The 24,845-nt window shown below is 46.7% G+C and overlaps 1 protein-coding gene across 2 annotated transcripts in view; it reads left to right on the top strand.

Annotated features, from left to right (window-relative positions):
- Positions 1-24,845, top strand: part of LOC126522076 (uncharacterized) — a 208,200-nt gene that overhangs the window by 110,153 nt on the left and 73,202 nt on the right. The window lies entirely within an intron of this gene.

Raw genomic sequence — 24,845 nt, 5'->3', positions numbered from 1 at the left:
TGCCTACCTAAAGACGGTGTTTTCCTGTAGCTTCGAGTCCTTTGAGCACGGTTGCGCCAACAAGAATACAATAAATGTAAGACGGAGGCAAAACATAGTAAAACATTTACATTTTGTTTTTCCTTTACTTTGCATGCGAAGTTCTTTTTAACACGCTTTCACTTTCTTTTTTTGCCAGCCAACAGTATGGTTGATGGAGCCGGCCAGACGTCAACTTGGACCTACTTACTGTAACAATGGCGTCAGTGACATATCGCTGCGATAGCTTCTTCACCACGTTAAATAAGATATTAAGCGCTTAAACCTACACTGCACTTGATTAAATAATCGCGAGTAGAATAAGCAGACGGATCGATAAACTACTAATGAGTCTATAGTTGGTTCAGGTTGATTAAGGCCAAGTAAAAGCACAGGCTGAATAAACAAGTTCAACACAAAGCGCGCAGGAACTATGCATCTCTTCAGGCGTTCTGAAGCCCGAGCTCATTCGAAATGATGCGCAAAAAAAAAAAGCGTTACACAAAGCAAGAAAAGACTAGGACGCAAGGGCTTTCCTTAGTTCGTGTCCCTCTGCTTTTTTTTTTTTTTTAGAGTCGTTTAAAATGAATCTGTGACTTAAGAGCGCGTGTAGTCGCTCTTAAGCCTAAGCATATCTAAACGCACTACTAGCGCGTCTGACGCAAAAAAAAATAAAAATAAATAAATATGGAAGCTAAAAGAAAGTGACGCAGTTCGTTCAACCTTGTCGGGCCGGAAAGCAGTGATGCGTATGAATTGACAGAAGAGAGAAAGAGAGAGAAAGAGAGAAACGACAGTTGCCGTTGTTGCCGTGTGTCAGAGTTCCTACGCACATTTCTTCTTTCATGCACTTAACTATACAGGCTGTAATTAAACACAAGCTTTGCCGTAGACCTCATCCGATAATTATCGTCGTTCAGTCAGAGCACGCCTCTACATTATACAGGACTACTAGAGACCACGTTATTTCGTTAAGTATAGCTAATGTCTTTAGAAAGAACCCAAAATAGGGCCTATGAGATTCTCCAATTCCACGTTAATTCCAATTCCAATTCCAGTGCCGCAGGCGAATAGGAATTCGCCTGCGGCATTGACAATACAGGTGGTTTGGAGGCAGATTAGTCGTGGAACCATTGAACTCCGAACATGGTAAATACGAAAGCGGTTCTACACTTCTGGGAAACTAACAACCTCGCTAAAGCGCTATACTCCCTAATTCCTGTCAACGCCGCCGTGAATATTCACTAACGACCGCAAAATTGCCCTCGTCTCTCATGATTAGTGGCAGGCATGTCGCGCGGAGTTTTAATTATGCATATTACCACTCCGTATTCTATCTCGCTTGCTCTAGGTGTTAATTACCCGCTTCAACGCTAGATTTGTTTTATAACGTGACTCACTCGTTACTACGCGTGTATCCACGGCAAGTTTGTTTTTGAAAAGTTACATCCAAGTTTTATTTCGCTGAAAGGCGAACTCCGTTCGACTAACTTTTGCGCAACTTTTCTGCAGTGTGTTATTCTTCAGCGAGCAGCACGCTGAAACGTGAACATTTCGCGGCATTTCATTAGAGGCACCTTGAGGGACGGAATTCTTAACTCGCTGTTCTTTCCTCGCCTTGCTTTCGTTTCTTTCGTCGACGTTCTATTCCCTGTTTTCCGCAAGCCTTCTACACGCACTCTAATTTAACTGTTTCCCACGCTGAAGTCTGGGGAATTATTTTCCTAAACTTAGCTTACTTTTTTTTTTAATATTGAACATGAAGCAGCTTTACCTTACTGTTCCTGAAAAAAAGAAGGGAGGTGCCATTTACCACTCCATGTTCATAACTCGCTTGCTATATAAGCGCGGGAAAAATACCGAACAACAACAACAACAACAACAACAACAACAACAACAACAACAACAACAACAACAACAACAACAACAACAACAACAACAACAACAACAACAACAACAACAACAACATCAACAGCAACAGCAACAGCAACAGCAACAGCAACAACAACAGCAACAACAACAACAGCAACAACAGCAACAACAGCAACAACAGCAACAACAACAGCAACAACAACAACAACAACAACAACAAAAACAAAAACAAAAACAAAAACAACAAAAACAAAAACAAAAACAAAAACAACAAAAACAAAAACAACAAACATAAAAGGGAAGTCTCGTGTAACTGAATGTTTCGATTTACATTCTCCGACTGGCTATACTGGGTTTAACACATCAGGTGTAAGGTGCAACGCTGTGGAGATTAGAGATACTTCTTGCAGTGGCTTCGTTCGCACCTAGAAACAGTTCGGTGAATTTGGCCGATTTTTGTGAAAATGTTTTTTTTTTATAAAAGGTCAGTTCTGAATGAAAATAAGAATTTATCCTTAGAAGCAGACAAACCGCGCGCTCATTCGGCGGCTAACACGTTGTTTTGTATCAATTTGCTTTTGGTTGTTTCTTTATCTGCATCCCGTCGTGGCAGCCTGACGTGCATGCTCGCGCGAGCAAATGCCGCTGGCGCCCAGCGAAGCATAGACGGAACGCGCGGAGTGATAAAATTAGAAGACCGCACTACTTGCCTAGCTTCCACAGCGTTGCACTTGATGTATGAAATGGAGTATATGAGCAAAGTAACGTCGAACCTCTTTTGGTAATAAATGCTCACAGATGATATAAAGATAAAGCCTGGTATACTCTGTCAGGCGGAGTAATGAACGTTGTCAGACAGCAACTGATTGTCTGATGACAATTTTGTGTTTCTGTTGCCTCTTTTTCATAACAGGCCCTGGTTTTCAAATTATAACAGAAAATTAGGGGACGACTGATGAGGTTTGACAGCTGCGGGATTGTAACTAAGCTGTGCGTTGTGCACAAGTGGGCCCCGATGGCGATGTTGAAGGAGAATTATCTCTTTTAACACTCTACTGGTTGAATACTGTATTTTACGATCTTGGTAGCTCTGTTGTAGTGTTATGAAACGACTGTTCGAAGATGTTGTTATTCTCCTACAACGACCTTGCACTATCGCCCGCTATTATATGGAATTAAATCAGGTCCGTCATGTGATATCAATAAAACTAGAAGAGAACGGTTTGACAGCCCAGAGAAGACAAACAGAAACATTTCTTAATTGGGGGTAACCGGGATATGAGGACAATAAAAGGAATTCTTTTTTTTATCTAAGTGCCTATAAACATTAGAAGACAAAATAATGTTCGCTGTTCTGAGATAGTACTGTTTCCACAATATTTAATTTTCGCCTATGCGGACTGCTTTGTGAACGCGAAGTAACGGTGAGAAGAATAATTTGTCGCGAAAACCTGGCACGGTGCGTAGGAAATGCGAGAGACGGCGTTGGCTCATGTATAATTCTCGCGCACGGAGGTAACAAGTACGAAAGTTAAAAAAAAACACAAATATTGGCAGCATGTCAGGTTCCCACGCAGGCTATGCAAAGTGTTTGTCCCTTTAGAATGTCAAAATATTCACCGCACGTCATAGTTGAAACGGCGAGACTTTTTACCCTTCCATCTTAGCCGCAGGTGCTCTTTTGTGAGCGCACAAGAAACGCTGAGACGTCATATTCAATTTTCCCTTTCTGGCCAATGGCGCCAGCTGTCAGAACTTGGAAGTGTCTCCGAGACCGACACATGGGGGATTTTGCGGAAGCACAGAAGGCGCACGACGAATTGGAAAGCTGCCAGGAGAAATACAGAACGGACGTATAAGCAGTTTGGAATGTAAAACACAAATTAGCGACATACAAAAAAAATAATAATAAAGCAAAGCGTACTCTGTCACTTAAGGAACGCATAGTCGAAAAAAAAGAAACATAATGAGAGACAGCATAAAATCGGAGAAGTTGCACGTGGTAGTGAAATTTCAGTTTTCTTTCTCCGCGGAGGCATCTGATGGAGAATTTGGCAAAAAAAAAAAAATTCTTCAGAGTGAATGCGAGAAGCCGAATATGCCAACCACTCGCACTGTGCTGTCACATCAATTGCAATGGAGAGTGCTTAAAACGACACCGTTGAAAAAGTCATTACGCTAATCTGTTGTCTTTCTTCTGGCTTTTTGGTGCTTTCAGTATAGACATTCTGTTGAGATGCTGCGGGATATAGTGCATGGCCTTTGCAATGTCTGCACGTAAGTTAAAGGGAGCTTCACCAGGCAGGCTGCTTTCGGATTCTACACTTCTGTATAGACAGTTTGCCACGAATGTGTTGACCTCCTTGAGTATCACATGCTTTCGTTCTGCATTCAGCGTTAGCTGTTACGGAGTCAGCGGTGGACTTGTATGTTGCCTGGTCGCTGTCCTCTGCCTTCAATCAATCAATCAATCAATCAATCAATCAATCAATCAATCAATCAATCAATCAATCAATCAATCAATCAATCAATCAATCAATCAATCAATCAATCAATCAATCAATCAATCAATCAATCAATCAATCAATCAATCAATCAATCAATCAAATTGGGAATAGAACTCACCTCGCGGCACAGGTACATCTGTGAGCCGGACTCCCTGAGAATTGCTGAGAAGTGGAACTGGCCAATAAGGACTAAGTAGGAGGGGGGTGGTTGTAGTAAAAGGATAAAGTACAGGCATACGACTTCAAATGTAAGGGGTTGTTTGTATGCTGTGAATGACTCATATTAGAAAGGCAAAAAAGGGAATGCAGATATATTTGAAAAAAAAAAATTCAATGGCCCTCTCCTTTCTGCACCATCTGACGACAAGCTAATTTAGAGGCCGCGCGGCCCAGCCTCTGTTTCTCTACCGCCTCTCGTGACGCTAATGAGCCGTGTAACAATAGGCCCCCTCGTGCGCACTTTATCGCAAGTTAAATGGTCAGTATTCTGGGCGGCAGCAGGAAGTGCTTTGAAGCTGAGCTATAATGGGTGACGTAGGAGAACTGCTCCCGCTGCCATTTCTCCTATGATGCAGGCGGCTCTAAAGCGAAGAGCAACGCTGAGGTACGGCATGGCCGAGCTCGCTGCTTTCAATAGGTCCTGTGGTCCGGTATTAATTCAGTTTCTTTTGTCTGATTTCAAAACGTGAGAGCGAATCTTACAGCACGAAGCTCTCATATATACGTAAACATCACTGAAAAGCTGTGATGACAGCGTGTGCTGCTGGATTTTTTTGCAGCTTACTTTCTGATGCAAGGACGTAGTTATGAAATGAGGTTTACTTGAGAAAAGTCTTGTGATTTTTCCACCCTGGACCGTAGCTACATGTACCCGATCAGGTGCTGCGTAGGGGAACATATTTTATGCTTTCTAGTGGCATCGTCTTACAAGTCGAAAAATTTCCGTTTCCGCTCGATAAAAAAGAAAAAAAATGCAGTCGATTAATCACGCCATCTTTCTGTCGGCAGCTTCGAAGACACATTGCGTGCCCTTACGTTTGTGCCCACACACAGCACACGCTATATTAAGGCCAGATAGACGCATGCAGTCACACATTAATCGGATCGGTTTCGGCTGGGATGATGTTCGCACTTATTTGCAATATCATGTCGTGGTCTCCTTATTTTTTTTATTAATTTGTTCCCTTGCTTTCCTGTGAAAGATCCCAGATCGCTGTACGTATTTGATCTAGGTCCGCGAAATTCTTCATTTACTTATTTGAAGATGAAGCTGATTACGCATGAGCTCATAGCAGGAATTAGTTTACAGCAAAGTACATGTAGCGATCACTTCACGATGACGTATCAGCATAGAAACAATGGTATACAATTGCAGTAAGGACAACAGAAGATATTGTGCTCAATCAACATAAGAGCATCCGGTGTATTAGTCAAATGGGCCGCAAGATTTCGCTGTCGGACGCAGCGAATCGTTGCGTTGAAGGTATTGGTATGAGGAAGGTGCGGACGCAGACATAGTCACCCTTCTAAAAGTGCTCAATTGATGCTTGTCCATGGTGCAGTTACATGTTGTGGTGCTAGGTCTGGCTTGAGGTAGGTGCACATGTAGGGCGGTCATTGCTACGATCCTTTGTAGTGCAAGATGATTGCAATTGCAGATTAAGTGTGCTATGTTATATCGTACATTGAACACAGGGCACAGTGCCCATCTCACTCTCCTAATGTTACACAATAAGTATTTTGCATAGGCCACGTTCAGCCTAATACGGTGCTGACATGCGCGACCAAGCCTGTCAAGTCCACTCAGCATGCTAAAATCGCACATTGAGTCGTAAGTGCGAATACATGCATACTGCCGCTCCGAATCGGTCCAGATAGCACGCTGCGAGATCCGCACAAAGGAATACTCTGTAGCTTAAATGTCTCTCCTCAGCCAAATGCCTGCAGACAACTAAGTGTTCACGTAAGCTTTGTAGGCACTTATTCTGTACTGTAGCATGCACTGTCAGAACTTCGTTGTTCAGAGTTAGCGCACACTTTCCTGTTGTTTCACCGAAAAAGCAAGCTAGTGCAGTTCAGAGAGAAACATAGTTCATACGAAAACTCATCTGGTAGTTGTCTAAGTATGCGCAAGCATTGTGCAACTTGCTCATCTCCACGCATTCCGGCGTCATTATCAAGGTTATGTAACTTCGTCCGACCAGAATAAACCCTTCTCAACCCTTCTCAACCCTCACCGGTCGTTCGCTTATCATGTTTGATAGCGAACATTATAAGACAGGTTTAATTAAGATAGAGTTCATTACGGCACGGTGCTAAGTTGAAGTTAATAAGTCACAGTTAATTTATTGTTAGTTAAGGCACTGAAATCCCCGACCTCTAGTGGGAGTCGAAGCCACTGACTTTGGTGTTAAGGTTAATTTAGCGAAGCTGTTGCAAAACCACCACTACATTCGCTGAGGGGGGCATGCAGTGCTCTATTGTTGGCTCGGATGCTTGTTTTGAGCTTGTTCTTCATTGAAACGTATGGTGTTCTGTGTGTTCTGTGGGGGATTTCAATGAATGCGTACACTGTTCGGTTCACTTTGCTGAGCGCTTATAGACTCTGCCTTACGCGGGTATGAGCAATTCATTGTCTTACGTGACGGAAAAATTTCTCGTTGGCGATTCGAAGCACAACCAGAAACACGGCCGTGGGTGCAGACAAGATAAATAACGCACTCATCCGCAACCTCAGTGAAGAGTTAGTCGCAGAATTAACCGACTTTCTCAACAAACACTGGGAAGCCGAGACCGGCCCCGAGGAGTGGAAGCATGCAGAGGTAGTGATGATTCCTAAACCGGGCAAGAAACTGCAAATTGAGAACCTCAGACCGATCTCGCTCACATCGTGTCTGGGTAAACTGTACGAGCGAGTGGTGACGCTGAGACTACAACAGTACATGGAGGACAACGAACTGTATCCCCACAACATGTTTGGATTCAGAGCAAAATTATCCACCCAAGACGTACTGTTTCAAATCAAAGAAGAAGTACTCGGGAACGTCCCCAGGAGCGGGGAGAATATAATAATGGCATTGGATATCAAGGGGGCTTTTGACAATGTAAGCCACGAGGCTATCCTCACGGGCATGAACGACCTGAACTGCGGGAGGAGAGTCTACGGCTACGTCAAAGCCTTCCTTTCAAACAGAACGGCAACGATTGGACTCGGAGGGCTCCGATCAGAGAAGTTCCTTACTCCAAACAAAGGGACGCCTCAAGGGTCGGCCATCTCCCCCACGCTTTTCAACATAGCAATGATTGGCTTGGCAAAACAATTAAATGAAATCGACGACATACACCATGCCATGTATGCCGACGACATCACCATCTGGGTTAACACAGGCTCGCTCAGACAGAAAGAAGAGAAGTTACAAGAGGCAGCCACCTGCGTAGAGGACTACGTCAGAGCAAGAGGGCTAGCCTGCTCCACTGAGAAGTCCGAGCTCCTGAGAGTTTGGAGAGGAAAGCAAAACCGCACAGTCCCCACCAGCGACGAGTTAAAGCTCAACGTCTACCTCCAGGGGAAGCCGATACCGGAAAAGACGCTCATCAGAATCCTGGGGATGTGGATACAGTCAAACCAACGCTGCACCCACACCCTCGCCCTACTCAAGGCATCCACCCTACAAGTGGCCCGCATGATCACGCGCATCTCACACAGACGCCACGGCATGCGAGAGGAGGACACACTCAAGCTGGTCACAAGCTTGGTCGTCAGCCGAGTGGCATACAGCCTCCCATACTACAATCCCATCAAGAGTGAGGTACAACAGGCGGACGCGATTCTACGCAAAGCCTACAAAACCGCACTCCACCTTCCCCACAACACCTCAACCGAAAAGCTCCAAGCCTTAGGACTACACAACACCTTCGACGAATTGAAAGAGGCGCAACTAGTCTCCCAACAACGCAGACTACAGCAGACCCCATCTGGCAGGAAGCTCCTGAAGAAACTAGGCTGCGCCGATCAACTTCAAGAGATACAGAGGACCGAAACAATTCCGGATGAGTATCGCAACACACTAAAAGTAGCACCCATACCCCGGAACATGGATCCCAACCTACACAAAGCACGCAGAGAAGCGAGGGCTGAATACCTACAAAAGACCCTAGCACCCCAAGAAACGACGGTATATGTGGACGCAGCCACATACGCCAGAGCAGCGGGTCAGAGCAACAGCAACGCGGTAGCAACGGTGATCGATTCGAACCTACGCGAGATCACCAGCGCATCACTACAAGGCTGTACGATAGTCGAGGCTGAAGAAGCGGCCGTCGCTCTAGCGGCAGCGGAGGGCTATCGGTCTAAACGGTCTCTAACAATCCTTACAGACTCGCAAACAGCGTGCCGCAACTACCTACGCGGCAGAATAGGGCACGGAGCGCTCCGCATACTCCGCTCCGGAGACCACATAACAGAACGACAAACAAAAGAAGAACCAATTAGGCATACGATAGTATGGACGCCGGGACACACGGGAGTGGCAGGGAACCAAGAGGCGGACAGGATAGCTCGAGGGTACACTTATTACCGAGCATCCAACGTAGGCGACCTCGAGGAGACCGAACCTGTACCCCAAGACTATTCGGCAATAATAAATTACTACAAGGGCTGCAGAAAGCGGTATCCACCACCGCACAACTCCCTTAGCAGAGAGGACTCTGTCGCGTGGAGGCAGCTACAAACGGGCTCGTACCCGAACCTACACGTACTCAGCAAAATTTATCCCACACTATACAATGACAAATGCCCCTGGTGCTACGAAACACCCACGCTGTACCACATAACGTGGGCATGCCAGAAGATAGACGTGGTACCCGTTATACCAAACCTGAGTGCGGAGCAATGGGAGGGAGTGCTCTCCAGCGATCGCCAGGTCGACCAAGAAGGTCTGATTCGGCGAGCACAACTGGCAGCAGCATCCAGCGGAGCCCTGGACTAAGGGCAACCGACCGTTGTGCTAAAAGATGGACGATTCCATCTGAAGACCGCAGAAGACCAGCGAATCCAGAGCTGATAAAGTTTTTCACTCACTCACTCACTCACTCACTCACTCACTCACTCACTCACTCACTCACTCACTCACTCACTCACTCACTCACTCACTCACTCACTCACTCACTCACTCACTCACTCACTCACTCACTCACTCACTCACTCACTCACTCACTCACTCACTCGTTGGCTAGGCATAGAAATGCTTACGTTAAAAAGAAAGACAGTTCGAGAGGTGGCAAAAATAAATATCGCAAGATCAACAAGTTTTCCGTGATCGTCTTGCGTGCCTGCGTTAGCGCTCGAGTCATTCTATAGCGCCTCGTTTGTGTCTATCCGAAAGACTGGCTTTCGAGATGCATGAGTGGTGGGGCGGGATGTTGCCGGGACAATATTCGCGGGCGGGTTTGAAGACCTCAACGAGTGCTCTTTTGAAGCGGTGCACACGTGCGGGGAGCGCTGCGCCCGATGTTTGCGTGGGCACGCTGTTCCGTGCTGAGCATGAGGGCGCCGTCGCTTTTACGATCGTCGGTGCTGCGCCATCAAATCCTTCACACATGGGCGTGTTCTCGAGGGTTAGGGCATTGTTTGCATATGCTTGGTCTGCAACGCCGCCGCCTTTGTCGTTATGTATATAGGGCTCCCATTTCGGAAAGCCGGGATCGCATATTCAGTCTCGGCGCGCCGTCAAAAACGTCGCGCAGTCTTTTCTTGTGCTCAGTCGTCACGTGGCTCGCGCTACGCTCAATGCGCTGATACGCAAATGCATTTTCCTTCCATGTTTTCGTGGAACCAGTCGGTTTTCTTTGCTTTTAACTGTTTATGTAAAACCATCCTGGAGAGCTTAGATCGATGCCAAAAATGTAGCAAGCAATTCCTCCAGGTGTATTGTAAATGTTGCCATATGGGTTTCCTACAAGAGACCCACAAGGCAGCGTTCAAAAAAGAAAAAAAAAAAAGGAACAGCCACGCTTAGATACTTGCAATCGGCTCAGAGAGAGAAAGATAAAGAGATAGATAAATTTATTTACAGAAACGCAGAGAGGTTTGCCTGCAGCTGTAGCTTGCTCTGGCCTGCTACTCTAATCTGCTCAGTTGATGCAGTGCCACGGGTGATTTTCGACGCTGCACATACTACTGACCGCCGCACAGCGCCTTACGCTACAGTAACTACATTTCTATACGAACAGCTTCAATTGCTTGGTAACATCGGTGTCTTCTTCACTGTATGCTTGCGTGAAAGCTGTATTCTTCTTCAGATCCAGGGCTATCAGTCGTGCGAGTTGTTCTCTCGACATGCGCCTGCTTCCGAAAGTTCCGGCATTCCTGCGGTTCTTAGAGCTCTAATGCAGAAATAGGATGTTTTGCTGCACATTGTTTTCGACAGCTGTCGTGGCTTGGTTTGTACGAATCGAGCGTAGCTGGTCGACAATAACTTTATCTTCTATGTTAATCTGATCTTTACTCACAGACGCACGCACGTACGCACAGAATGCTCGAGCTATGGAAGAAGCCATGGTGGCCGATCTCGGATCTCGATGAGCGTGTTTGCATTTAGAAGAAGCCAACAGTGACCGTGTTTGCATTTTGAATGAAGGAAGCAAATTTCGTATGATCACTTTCATCACAACATGCAGTAAGAAATTTCCCGCAGACCTTCCCCACTGAGACAAATTGAACGTAATAGGTTGAGCAATCTTCCCCGCTTCTCAAAGCGCATGGTCAGCGAAGTACTGCAACATCCGCTATAGTCTTGGCGACATCCGGGCAAATTGGAAATCTGCAAGACGTTGACGGAACGGTCTCGTGGGCACGTGGGTGTCGGGCGCAGAACAGCTCCCGGATTTACCGGCAGCCGCACGGCTCCCGCCTTACTCTTCTTTTCTGCGTCTTCCCATAGGTCATCCTATACGGTTCCAAGTGCTGCTAGCCAGAATTAGCGGGTCCACCCCGTTTGGCGTTGGGGGGACCAGGCTTAGAACTTGCGCTGGCTGTCCGCTCCCACCGTCTAGGCCACGGCAGTGTCAACAGGGCGATAATGCAATTACCGCGCGGCGACCATCATGGCAGCTCCGTTTGCAGAAGCAGACCTGATTTAATTAGCTCCTCTACTCTACTTGCACGTGGTTTCTTGGCCTGTTCGTTGGTCTTAGAGGCAAAATATAAGTATACGATGCTTCCTTTCCTTCTTTTTTTTTACTACATAGGGGAGTGGATGGGAATTCTATTATCTTTCTCTCTGTGGCTCATTCGTCAAGGAAACCATACACTTACGAGTAATTATGTCCTACTTTCAATATTACGGCAGCAGCTGCATTAGAAAAGGGAAAACAAATTACTTTCTTGGTCTATTTCGCTGCTACACTCATATCTCCTTGTGTTACTACTTCTTGAGGTAGGTGATCTGCAAGTGATAACAGGTGAGCAGTAATGTTTGAAGGCTCCTAAATGGTACGACGTCAAATTGTTTTTCTGCACTTTGTGTAGCATGTTACGAGGCACTTTAGGACATTGATTTTGGAGGTATTGGACGTCCGTACCAAATACAATAACGCATATTTGGTTATAACCTGCCGACATCACCGTACATCAGTCCCGTAATGTCCCAGGCCCATGTCCTCTCGCGCTCCCGTGAATGTGCGTGATTGGTTTGCACGATAAGAATTCTGCATTCCGCTGCCGCATTTTGCAAATCAAATGGCGCAGTTTCTTTGGTCCACCCCTCCGCCCAGAATTTCTTATGCGTTTGGCCTTTTCAGTTCTGTCGACGAAGATACTGAACTCGACTCAAAGAAATGGATTCAAGATATGCGCGATTGATCCTGCATACTTGTAAATGCGTTTGTTAACCATTGCTCAAATATTTAAGTATGCTTGTTCCGGCCGCACCAAATTTATGCGGATTCGCGTGAAAAGAAACGACAAACAAACAAGCTATCTGTTTATGGCCTTAGTGGTATACGGGGTGTTAAGTTTGAAGCGTAGGCGATAAGACGTTTACCGTATTGTGCAGACGTGCATGACATTTTTTATATGAAGACCTTTCTACATGTGCCACTACTGTGAGGTGCTCGTGTATCCAACAGAAGCGCCACTATGTAGGCAAGTCGGCTCCCTGTGCCAGAAGTGTTTACCAAGATCGACCAGGCGTGCAAGAAAATGGGCAGAGCGCGTGAAGGAAAAGGTATCGCACAGAGCCAGCGAGCCGTCCTTCATGAATAATTCACACGGGAACAATTCATGCCCGAGATGCATATTTACCTTTCTTTATGTTGGATTACGTGGGAAAGGGAAGGTAGAGCTTTTGCACTTATGCGGCAAACAATTCAAAGAGCTTCACGAAGAGGACGCAGCATTCGTGCATTAAAATTGAGCGCGAAGGCGCCAGCCGATGAAGTCAGCATTGAGATTTAGGTGAAGCACGGTGGACACTCGCCGGTAGACGAATGTAGCGCACGTTCGCGTACAGTCGACCACAAAATTTTACGTAACACGATATCTAAGAAAAAAAAGACCAATATCTGCGCAGCCTCACGGCGCAGCTAGTATTCGCATTTACAGCCTCTATTAGTATACGTGAACGACATTGTGATGTTCGGTTTTACCGACTACTGTTACTGGCTGCTCCGAAATCGAATGTTTTCTGAGATACCGTGGCCTGTAAACGTTTGTGGTTGACTGTATGTGTGCAAGTCTGTGAGATAATTAGATTACTTCTCCCTGTTGCTTTGCGAAGCGTTACGAGATGGCGCTGCTCACGTAACACCCGTCGCCATTTATGAAACGCTGTCGTGTCTCCAGAGCTCAACCTTTAGAGCCCGCTGCTTCTTATTTAAATTATTGACGTAGTTGCATCTATCTATCTATCTATCTATCTATCTATCTATCTATCTATCTATCTATCTATCTATCTATCTATCTATCTATCTATCTATCTATCTATCTATCTATCTATCTATCTATCTATCTATCTATCTATCTATCTATCTATCTATCTATCTATCTATCTATCTATCTATATATATATATATATATATATATATATATATATATATATATATATATATATATATTATGTATTATGTGTTGTCTGTTATGTGTTGTGTTTGGAACAGTGCCCGCTCCTCTCTGTTCATGACGCTGCGAAGGCCTGATGGCACAAAATAGAAATTTCCGGCCTCTTTGTACTACATTGTTCACAGCACTGTTAAGAATTGACAAACGAAGCACTTGACACTAAAAATACGACAGAACGCTGGCATAGGCCTAGCGTGAGAACATGACGTCTTCTAAAAGGGTAATATCGGTGGTTTTTTGCTTGTCAGTTTGTACCCTCTGGGAGCACAGTTAAGGTGTTCGTACACGAACACTTTAACTAAAGGGTGTCTAGTATAAGCGTGTCTAGTCTAAAGCGTGTCTAGTAGAAGGACCTATACTTCCACACCGAGCACATGAGATTAAAATTCTGATATAACCAAATGAGCGAAAACTGTTTCGGTTGCAAGAAAATTGTTTTTACCTAACGAGTGGTCATCAATTTAAGCACAATCAAGGCCGTTTTCCTGAAAACTTGATCGCTCACGTTGTAGATATTACCAATTTTCTTTCATAGTTCGCGATAAAGAACTATCCGACATAACAAGATCTCGTTCTAGAGTGCCAAAGTGAATATGTGGTGCTACGTGTTAGTGAAATGCTAAGCGAGCGGCCGAAGTGTCCGGACATCAGTCGACTTGGCTGTCACTACTGTCGGAAGCCGTGAAACGAGCCTCTCTAATCTCTGTCAGAGTCAGTTTTTCCTGCAGTTGAGGGCAGACGTTATTCTCGTTCTTATTATCTTGGCTGGCGCTTCTGATACCCTTCACTTTTCGTGACCTTAGACTGCCGGACTTGATATAATTATCTTTGTCCTAAACTATCGTGAAATGGTATATGTCATTGTTGACAGTGGCCGCATGGCAGGTTTTTACTACCAGTGATTTTCACATTGTTATGTTACTGTAACGAAATTTGTAGACTAGGTCGACGACCAACAAACTGCTGGGTGAAAAAAAAAAAAAATGGGAAAGGCCGTTCAATTTGAAGCTAGACAGCGGCTCCCACGATCACTATCGTTTCCTGATTTCAATCCACTGCACGACGAAAGTATTTTTCAACATCTCCAGTTACCCCAGCCATAGCACTCTGTATTACCTATTGCAACGTTTGTTATGTCCTTCAAGTGACGTCAAAATTCATAGTGTTGGACGTCAGAGGTTGTCTCCGTCCAACACTTCTGTATTGTAGCCTGTTGTGATATAGTTACTAGCGCAAACAAGACTAACAGAAAAAAAAAGGTGGGACAGGACTTAGCGCTATAGCGTGCGTGGGAACGAGCCTGCTGCAGGAATGCGGCCCTTATACGTCTGCCGAGGTGACGAACCTTGGTGGTTCGGATGTGCCTAGTAGGGTTCGTGATGTGATACAATATTGGCCCAAAATTTTGTGATGAACCAAATGAAGCGCCTGTCTCTTTCTTAGGTGTTGTTAGAAAAATAACCAGTCGTTCTAACCCTGAGGAGCAAAGTAGACGTGTTTCGGAAGGTGTAGACTGCCTTCCCTCTGGGGGTCGCACTAGCAATACTAATAATGCAATTAAGCAGTCCGTAAATTTTTTAAGAATGATAAGCTGTCTTTGTTAGAGTCTGATAAAGAGGGGGGTTTCGTTGTTTTGTCGCAGACATGTTTTCTTGAAAAGGCACGTGCTGCTGTCCGTAAGAACTTTTATACTTTCGGATAATGTCGTGAAGAGGATCAAGATGAGGGGTTTGGCCTTACCCCAGGATTTGCATCTTGATGGCCTCAGGAAGCGTAGGCTGAGGCAATCTAAACTAGCACTCTGTCTTGTCCCACCTTTCTTCCGTTACTCCTGTTCGCGCTAGTAACTATGTCACAGCAACTGCATCAACACCAACTAGCCCATCTTTCTGCCTTAATCGCTCTGTGTTGTACCCGACGAGGGGAAGCAGATGTAATTTTCTTTAAATATGTGATAAGAGTTGGAGAGGACGCAGGAGGTGAGGCCGGTTTTTTTTTGTGTGTGTATGTGTTTGTCTGCCGCAAGTTCTTGTGCGTTATTTTTTCTTAGTTGGTGTCCGAATTCACTACCCAACAATGGCTCTCTCTGAGCAACAGAGGCGAATCTCAAAGCCTTTACTTTTAGCGATTGCAGCAGTCGGAAGCGACCACAGAAGCTGAACACACCTCAGGCCCGCTATGATTTAGGCAACATTTATTGTAACGGCAACGTTTCGAGTATTTTATCGTATTCGTTGCAGCCGCTGCTAGCGTTACGTTAATTGTTGTGAAGAGTGATAAGTCGGACACAAACATGCAGACATAGTGAGCTGAACGCAATCCTAGGTTTACCGCATTTTTCTTTGACTTCAGGAGATGCCGAAATGTGGAAGAGCTGAAAGCTGACCATGCGCCTCTTTGGATTAGTTACTTCCTTACTGTTTGAACTTTAGAAGAGTAGAATTTTGAGCCTGTTGGTGATGCATATACTTGACTACGGTGAAGCGCGATAGACGGGACAAAGGAAGGCGAGACAGAGGGGACAAGCGCTACTAACAAGTGTGAATGTTTATTGGAAATTTTCGTTGCAGCAGGACTGCGCACGCATGTGCCACAAGACACTCTGAAACCGGCGACAAAAACAAAAAAAGCAAGCACAAAAGACAAGGTGCGTTGACAAAAATCGCATGCAACGCAAACGCAGGCTCGTCGTGAAATAATAATAATAATAATAATAATAATAATAATAATAATAATAATAATAATAATAATAATAATAATAATAATAATAACTCTTTCTCGGCCAACAATGTGAACTTGTTTATACATCTGGGTCTTCCGTCATTTAAAGCTGTTCACTCCAACGGTTGTGGTAAGACATTTTTGGAATCCTGATTTCAAACAGGGATATATTGCTCCCCATGCTCTGCGGAAGACATTGCGTTTTATAGTACCGCACTGCAACACAAGATTTAGTAAAGCTCGTAGGTATGCTTATGTGCCAGAATATTGCCGCGACGCCATCTGTGCCCAACCACGCTGACGACGAGGACGACGACCTCGTGCGTGCAAGTGAGGGGGCTAGAGAAGACGAAGCCAAGACTGAACGCTTGTTCTAATTGTCTAGATAAAATACCGCTCTCCGCTCTTGTCTCAAGTGAGCCGTGACACTGGTGGACGTGCTGGGTATCGCATCATCGCCTAATGATAGGGACGACTCCTGCGAGTAGCCCTCCGTCCAGTCCTTCAAGACATCATCCACGCGTCGAGACACCTGTGCACCGCGCAAGCCGCCGCCTACAAGGTCTGTGCCCGGAATTCGGTCTCTTGCAACAAACTTCGTCAGCGACCTCACCGACTCAGGAAATGGCGATTGCGAGTCCAACACAGGTGACTATCCAAAACAATCTAGTCCCCACAAGCTTCCACGGTGACACGTACGAAGACGCCGAAGACTGGCTGGACCAGTACGAACGCGTAGCTAAGGTCAATCAGTGGCGTCCGGACCAGAAGCTTTCCAATGTGTACTTCGCTCTTGAAGGTAGCGCAAGGACGTGGTTCCAAAACCGCGAGGCACATTTGACAACGTGGGACGAATTTTGCCGTCGGCTACTTGACACCTTCGGAAGCACTGATCGCCAAGATAATGCACAACGCCTTCTCGAGTTGCGCATTCAGAAGCCCAATGAAAGTGTCTCCATGTTTGCCGAGGACATGTCTCGTTTGTTTCGCCGCGCGGATCCCAACATGCCGGATTCGAAGAAGCTGAGCCATCTCATGCGCGGCGTCAAAGAACAGCTATTCGCTGGTCTCGTGCGTAACCCGCCTACAACAGTGGAAGAATTCATTAAGGAAGCCACAGCAATCGAGCGGGCGCTCCAGCAGCGTTGTCGGCAATACGAACGCCTGACTAACGATGCGCCTGCAGGAGCCGCAGTACTCACAGTGACAGACGAGACCTCGCTGCGTCAACTGATAAGGGACATTGTGCGCGAGGAGATTGCGAAGCAAACTGTGACACCGAAGGAGTTTACTGTTGCTTCGGTCGCTGAAGTTGTTCGCCAAGAAATTCGGCAAGCATTAGCACCTCCTGAGCCACTCCCTGAACCGAGTCCCGGGCCTCGCTTCGAGCCACGCGCATATAGCTACGCAGACGCTGTCCGTCGCCCGCTTTCTACCATGCCGGTACAGCAGTACCACCAGCGGCCACCTGTTGCTGCCTGGATACAGAGGGAGCATTTCAGGCGACCACAGCTTCGCAGGACCGACGTATGGCGCACTGCTGATCGCCGACCATTGTGTTTTCACTGTGGCGAACCAGGGCACATTTATCGTTTTTGCCCTCATCGCCAGGGTGGCATCCAGGAAATGTCACCTGCCACTCCGCGCCAGTTTCAAGAGAGACATCCACGCTTCGACGACAGTGTCACTCGGGAACAAGGCAGCTCAGCTAATCTTCGGTCGCGCTCGCCGTCTCCATTACGTTATTCTTCGCCGAACCGTCGCAGTTTCGCCGACGTGGTACGAGGCCGCTCTCCAAGCCCACGGCGGGGAAACTGAAATCAGCGACCTCCGGGGGGAAGGTTGCAAGTCGTCGAACCGCCGAAAATCCCCCATTATTACTGAGAAACGAGCAGAGCAACCCGGAGAAACGGGACGCCGACGAATTTGTAAGTGCCGACCTACCCTTAATAATTGATGGGCACGACGTGACAGCTTTAGTCGATACTGGCGCAGACTTTTCGATAATGAGTGAACAGTTGGCAGACCGGCTTAAGAAAGTCAAAATGCAATGGACGGGCCCTTATATTCGAAATGCCGGGGGCCAGATAATGATACCTACAGGAAAATGTACTTCACGGCTCCAGATAGGAAATACAGCTTTTGTCGCCACTTTTATGATCTTAAAGGAGTGCTGCAGATCACTCATCCTTGGAATGGATTTCTTGCGGGAGTACGGCGCCGTGGTTAACATACGGGACGGTGAGATAACCTTGTCAACTAGTACAGACACGAGCCAAGACGAAGAGCGCCGACGTACATCGTTACGTGTAGCCGACGACGACGTCTGCATACCACCACTATCATGCAGTCTTGTCTCCGTAAGTTGCGGAGAACAGTTTGACAAGGACGGTGTAGCTGAACAACTAACTGCACTTCTGTTCCATCAAGGTATTGCCATCGCTCGGGGCATCGTCAGCCTAATCGGCGGTCGCACAGAGGTACTACTGACAAATTTTACCAATGAACGCCGGCACATCAGTAAAGGCACCGCTGTGGCGTACTTTGACGAAATTGACCCCGTCCAACACTGCTTTGCTGTAAAAGAGGAATCAACCACCGATACGATGCCATCTACACCCGTCGTCGACGTTGACCCAGGTTTAGCGCCGCAGCAGAAACAAAGGCTCAGAGAACTGATTGACCATTTTAAGGACTGCTTCTCTACAACGTCCCGAGTGCGTCAAACACCACTGACGAAACACCGCATTATTACGGAGGAAACAGCAATACCCATCCGACAGCATCCGTATCGCGTAGCTGAGAAAGAGCGTGAAGCAATACAGCAGCAAGTCAAGAAAATGCTAGAAGATGATGTCATCCAGCCGTCGAAAAGTCCTTGGGCATCGCCCGTGGTACTCGTTAAGAAGAAGGATGGCAGCCTGAGGTTTTGTATCGATTATCGCAAGCTCAATCGGGTTACGAAAAAAGATGTGTATCCCTTACCACGCATCGACGATTCCCTCGACAGGCTACGGCATGCACGTTACTTCTCATCGATGGACTTAAAAAGTGGATACTGGCAAATAGAGGTCGATGAGCGGGATCGTGAAAAGACTGCGTTTGTGACGCCTGATGGGCTCTATGAATTCAAAGTTCTCCCTTTTGGTTTGTGCTCTGCCCCAGCCACGTTCCAAAGGCTAATGGATACGGTTCTCTCAGACCTTAAGTGGAAGACTTGCTTAGTGTACCTAGACGATGTGATTGTTTATTCTGCCACATTTGATGAACATCTCAGTCGGCTACGGTCAGTTCTTCAAGCCATACGGTCCGCTGGGCTTACCTTAAAACCTGAAAAGTGCCACTTTGGCTATGAAGAACTACAGTTTTTGGGCCACATTGTAAGTCACACAGGTGTCAGACCTGATCCTGAGAAAATCGCAGCCGTCGCAAAGTTTTCAAGGCCTACGGACAAGAAGGCAGTCAGACGCTTCCTGGGCCTATGCTCATATTACCGACGATTTATTGCGGGTTTTGCACGCATCGCCTCACCGCTCACCTGCCTAACCAGAGAAGATGTCACGTTTGTGTGGGGCGAGGAGCAGGAGGCGGCATTTAACGAGTTGCGGCACCGTCTACAAACTCCACCTGTTCTTGCCCACTTTGACGTGGATGCGCCGACAATGATCCACACCGACGCCAGCAATGTCGGTCTAGGTGCCGTCCTTGTTCAGCGGCAAGACGGCGCTGAGCGAGTCATCGCCTACGCGAGTAGAACACTGTCACGTGCCGAGTCGAACTATTCTACCACAGAGAAGGAATGCTTGGCTGTAGTATGGGCCGTTACCAAGTTCCGTCCGTACATATATGGCCGCCTATTTCAAGTCATAAGTGACCACCATTCTCTCTGTTGGTTGACCAACATGAAAGATCCATCTGCACGTTTGGCACGCTGGAGCCTACGGCTTCAAGAGTATGACATGACAGTGGTCTATAAATCGGGAAAGCAGCACTTAGACGCTGACTGCCTCTCCAGATCACCGATCGAGTTGTCAGGCCGAGATGATGACGAATCCGCAGGCTTTTTAGGAGTTGTTGGTGCGGCTACCATCTCTCAACAGCAGCAAGAGGACCAGGAGCTCGCTTCACTAATTGATTTCTTACAAGGTCGCACCACAAACAAGCCCAGATTGTTCTCAAGGAACTTGTCATCATTCTGCATACGCAACAGTGTTCTTTTTAAGAGGAACTTCAATTCAACAGGGAAGCGATATCTACTGGTCATCCCTCAAACTCTCCGCAGTGAAATCTTGCAGGCCTGTCACGATGAAGCTACCTCGGGCCACCTAGGCTACACAAGAACATTAGCACGGATCAAAGAGAAATACTACTGGCCACGGCTCGCAACACAGGTGAAGCACTACGTTCGAACGTGCCTTGACTGTCAGCGACGAAAAGTGCCACCTACGAAACCTGCCGGACTATTACATCCCGTTCAAGTGCCGGAAACACCGTTTGCACAAATTGGGATGGACCTTTTGGGCCCATTCCCAATATCAACTGCAGGAAATAAGTGGATCATAGTTGCAACAGATTACCTTACGCGTTATGCAGAAACCAAGGCACTTCCGAGCAGCACAGCAGCCGAAGCCGCGCAGTTCTTCATCGAAAACGTCGTCCTCAGGCACGGGGCTCCAGCGGTCATCGTAACCGACAGGGGAACCGCGTTCACGGCTCAACTTTTGCGAACTGTACTAACGCTCAGTGGCACGGCACACAGAAGGACGACAGCTTATCACCCGCAAAGCAATGGACTTACGGAGCGCCTCAACAAGACTCTCGCAGACATGCTGTGCATGTATGTCGATGTGGACCACAAGAACTGGGACCAAATATTACCCTACGTAACCTTTGCTTATAATACGGCTCGGCAAGAAACAACAAGAATGACGCCATTCCGTCTCCTCCATGGTCGAGAAGTAACTACAATGCTGGATGCTATGCTTCCTCATGATTCCAGCGATTCCGAGACTGACGCCGCAGATTTTACAGAGCGCGCCGAAGAAGCAAGACAGCTTGCGCGCGTTCGCATAACTAGCCAGCAAGACCGTGATGCGCGACGTTACAATCAACGCCATCGATGCGTCGTCTACCAGCCCGGCCAAAGAGTCTGGGTTTGGGCTCCAGTACGCCGCCGAGGCCTCGCGGAGAAACTTCTGCGCCGATACTTCGGACCGTACAAGGTTCTACGACGCCTTAGCGACGTCAACTATGAAGTCATTCCTGACAGCCAATCCTGCTCGAGGCGCCGTCAGGACCTGCCTGAGACTGTGCACGTGGTGCGCATGAAACCTTATTTTGCTGAATGACATGGGCACTTGCTGGTCGGCTGGACACCGGGTGCTACCCTCCGAGCATCGGGACGATGCTCCTTTGAAGGGGGGGCAAATGCCGCGACGCCATCTGTGCCCAACCACGCTGACGACGAGGACGACGACCTCGTGCGTGCAAGTGAGGGGGCTAGAGAAGACGAAGCCAAGACTGAACGCTTGTTCTAATTGTCTAGATAAAATACCGCTCTCCGCTCTTGTCTCAAGTGAGCCGTGACAATATTCAATCACCTACCTGATCATATATTTACTGCAACAATAAAACTAAACTTGAAAATAATTTTTGAAGACACTGTAGGATATGTATAATACTACATGTTCTCTGTTCTTGTTTCTTGTATTTCCTTTGTCACAGATTTTAGCTGAGTTTCTGTTTCATTTTGTTGTGATAAGCTTCATCAGCTTTTCATTTCTGTACATGTTGCCATTTTGTCTTTGTTTGCCGACATGCCGGGCCAAGTCATGCAAGCCACTTCCTTGGCTTTGACGGGCCTGCCTTCTGATGTACGATTATTGCAAGATGGCAACAACAACAATTATTATTATTATTATTATTATTATTATTATTATTATTATTATTATTATTATTATTATTATTAGTTATGGAAACAAAGAATCACACGAAGAAAGCAGGGAGGAAGCAAGCTGACAATTGCCACTGAGAGTGGCACAACGACTCTTTACTTTTTCAGGAGGAGGGATTGAAAAGATGAGAAGAGGACAAGTACATAGAAAACAAAGAAATAGGAACGAAAATAGGAAATAAACAAATGACAGAGACACGGACAAAAGAAAGTAGGAACACGGAAAGAAACGTCCATAAACGGGAGGCCAAATCAATTTTCTGCATGAAAGTTAGCAAGGCCCTATGTGCCTGGAACAACACTCCCTCTTGGAAACAGGCAATCGTCAAGGGTCGTACACCCGAGTTCAATCAGTCCATACTCCTTAATTAGCAGTGCACGTTTTATGACGAATGCGGGACACTCCAATATAAGGTGTTCAAGTGTCTCACAGGAGCCACAGGACGTACACGACGGACTGTCCACACGTCCTCGACGATCGTGAAACGTGACAATTGGGAAGCACGCATACATTGTCACCTGCGCACAACTGGCACCAGAGGCATAAAAAACAAACAAATAGAATAGATGTGCATGGACCGGCTTAGCTGTGGCTAACCGTAAATCGTGCTTTTTCGTTTAAAACTGCCACTCGAAGCCACTGTCCCCGTCTGTCTCGCCCTCTTGTCCCGTCTGTCGCGCTTCACCGCAGTCAAATACGCCTTTTGAATTTACGAAGGCTTCCCCTCTACTGTCCTCCTTCCTTCCTTTCCCTTAGAAGAACGGCACTCGCACCCTCGCCACCAGGATTCAGGACTCTATCTCGCGGGCTCAGCGTCCATAGCAGCAATTAAGCGAGACCGCTCGGATTGTACGTGCAGGGGGTGTACGCGCGCGCCTAGCATGAGTGAACGGCATGGCGTTGCGCTCGTCCCCGGTCACTTTCCGCATGGCGGATCGTCGCGCAAAGCGCACGCCGTGGCAGCTGTCGCGGAGTCGGGTCGCGGGTGCCGTCCGCGCCGCGAATCTCGCCGGTGAGACGCATTGTTCTCGCGAGACAAAAGGGCGGCGCAGGTTGGTAAGAACGGGTGGCAAGGCTTCGCCCACGCGGCAAAGCTCTGAAAGACTGTTTCGTGGGGGCATTTCGGGCTGAAGGCACTCGACTCGCTGCCACCGGTCGTGTTGGTTTATCTGGTCTGATAGAGACGCGGGGCGTTTCGGTGACGGAAACGCGGAGGTGTTAGCCGGACGGTCGTAATTATGCTTGCTCTTTCTTTTCGCTTGAGTCTTTTGAGCCAGGAAGAGCAGTAGCATGGAGCGAATGCGAAAGGTGGCAAGCGAAGCAGTCACTGAATTCTATATTTCCGGTTTGCACTTCTGCTCCCACCTCCATACCATATCATATTACAAACTAAAAATAAGAAGACATTTTTGCTTTCGAGCTCCACTTAACGCAGCGCTAAGCTTACGTCGTTTCATAATTTACCAACGGTGGAGTTAGTGAATTCGCCTTACAATGGTCAATATCTTGCTTTAACAGTTCTGTAAGCGACGGTGACAGTGTTGTTAGGGCTGGTATTGGGATTGACCAGCTCTGACTGTTTGTGTGCGATCAGATATATATATATATATATATATATATATATAGAGAGAGAGAGAGAGAGAGGGGGGGTAAAAAAGCGATAAGGAAAATCAGTGAGCTTTGAGTATTAGGGCGTCAGAACGAGAAGTTGTGGTTAATGGACTAAAATATAGAAAAGTACAGTTGTTAAATATAGAAAAGTACCGCACAAAGTACAGTTGTTAGCACTGTCTTTTTTTTTTACAACACTCCGCTTAGTTTAACAATCACGGTACCGATCGGTCTGGCCTGTTACGCGTTACAGCCATCGGAGATAAACTTTCACTATATCACTTAACATGCCTGTCGGAATACTTCATGGATGTCGCGTCTTTTAAGCACACGTCTCGTACAATGTTCGTGGACACGTGGCATTCACATTGCCAGTCACAATGCTTCTCCTACAACTTTTTCGCTAAAACGCCTTCTTTTTTTTCTATTTACCAACTGGGTCGTCAGGCATGGTCCAATTAAATTGAGTAGTAGATTGAGGGCCTAGGTATAGCATCACAAAATTCGCCATTAAATATAAGGTGCCACTCCCGGTCTGCAGAATATCCTAAAACGATGTTGTCGCCAAGAGACAAAGCTGTCGAAAAACCATAAACAAGAAAAAGAAGGAAAAGCTGGCCATTTTTCCCGACGTCTAGACGCAGGCACCACTCAACTTTCGCAATTGCACCTCGAGCGAGTGCAGCTGTGTAGCAGGTGTTTAAATGAATACGAAGAAGTGAAATAAGAACTTTGCGAAACGATGAAGCTTGTTTCGTTGTCTCGAATCTACCCTCGTATTTTGGTTCTTTGAGCCAAGTTTTTTGTCCACGTGGAATTAAACGTCCGCGAACCAAGAATCAGGATCCATTCGGGGGCGACACATTAAGCCGCTTAGAGGCATTAGAGGAATGATCTGTTTCGCTTAAATGAGCTCTTTAATTGGCTTTTCTAGCAGCACGGGCTTTCGTTCTTGTTCGCCAAATGAACGTAATGCTCGAAAAGGACAGGTATAAAGGAAATGCTTCGAGCGCTTTTCTTTGCAGCGGTTTTCGTGACTTGTAT

Source organism: Dermacentor andersoni, chromosome 6 (assembly GCF_023375885.2).
Source record: "Dermacentor andersoni chromosome 6, qqDerAnde1_hic_scaffold, whole genome shotgun sequence".
NCBI classification, from domain to species: Eukaryota; Metazoa; Arthropoda; class Arachnida; order Ixodida; family Ixodidae; genus Dermacentor; species Dermacentor andersoni.
The sequence above is the reverse complement of the archived record's forward strand: the minus strand, read 5'-3'. Positions and strand labels throughout refer to the sequence as shown.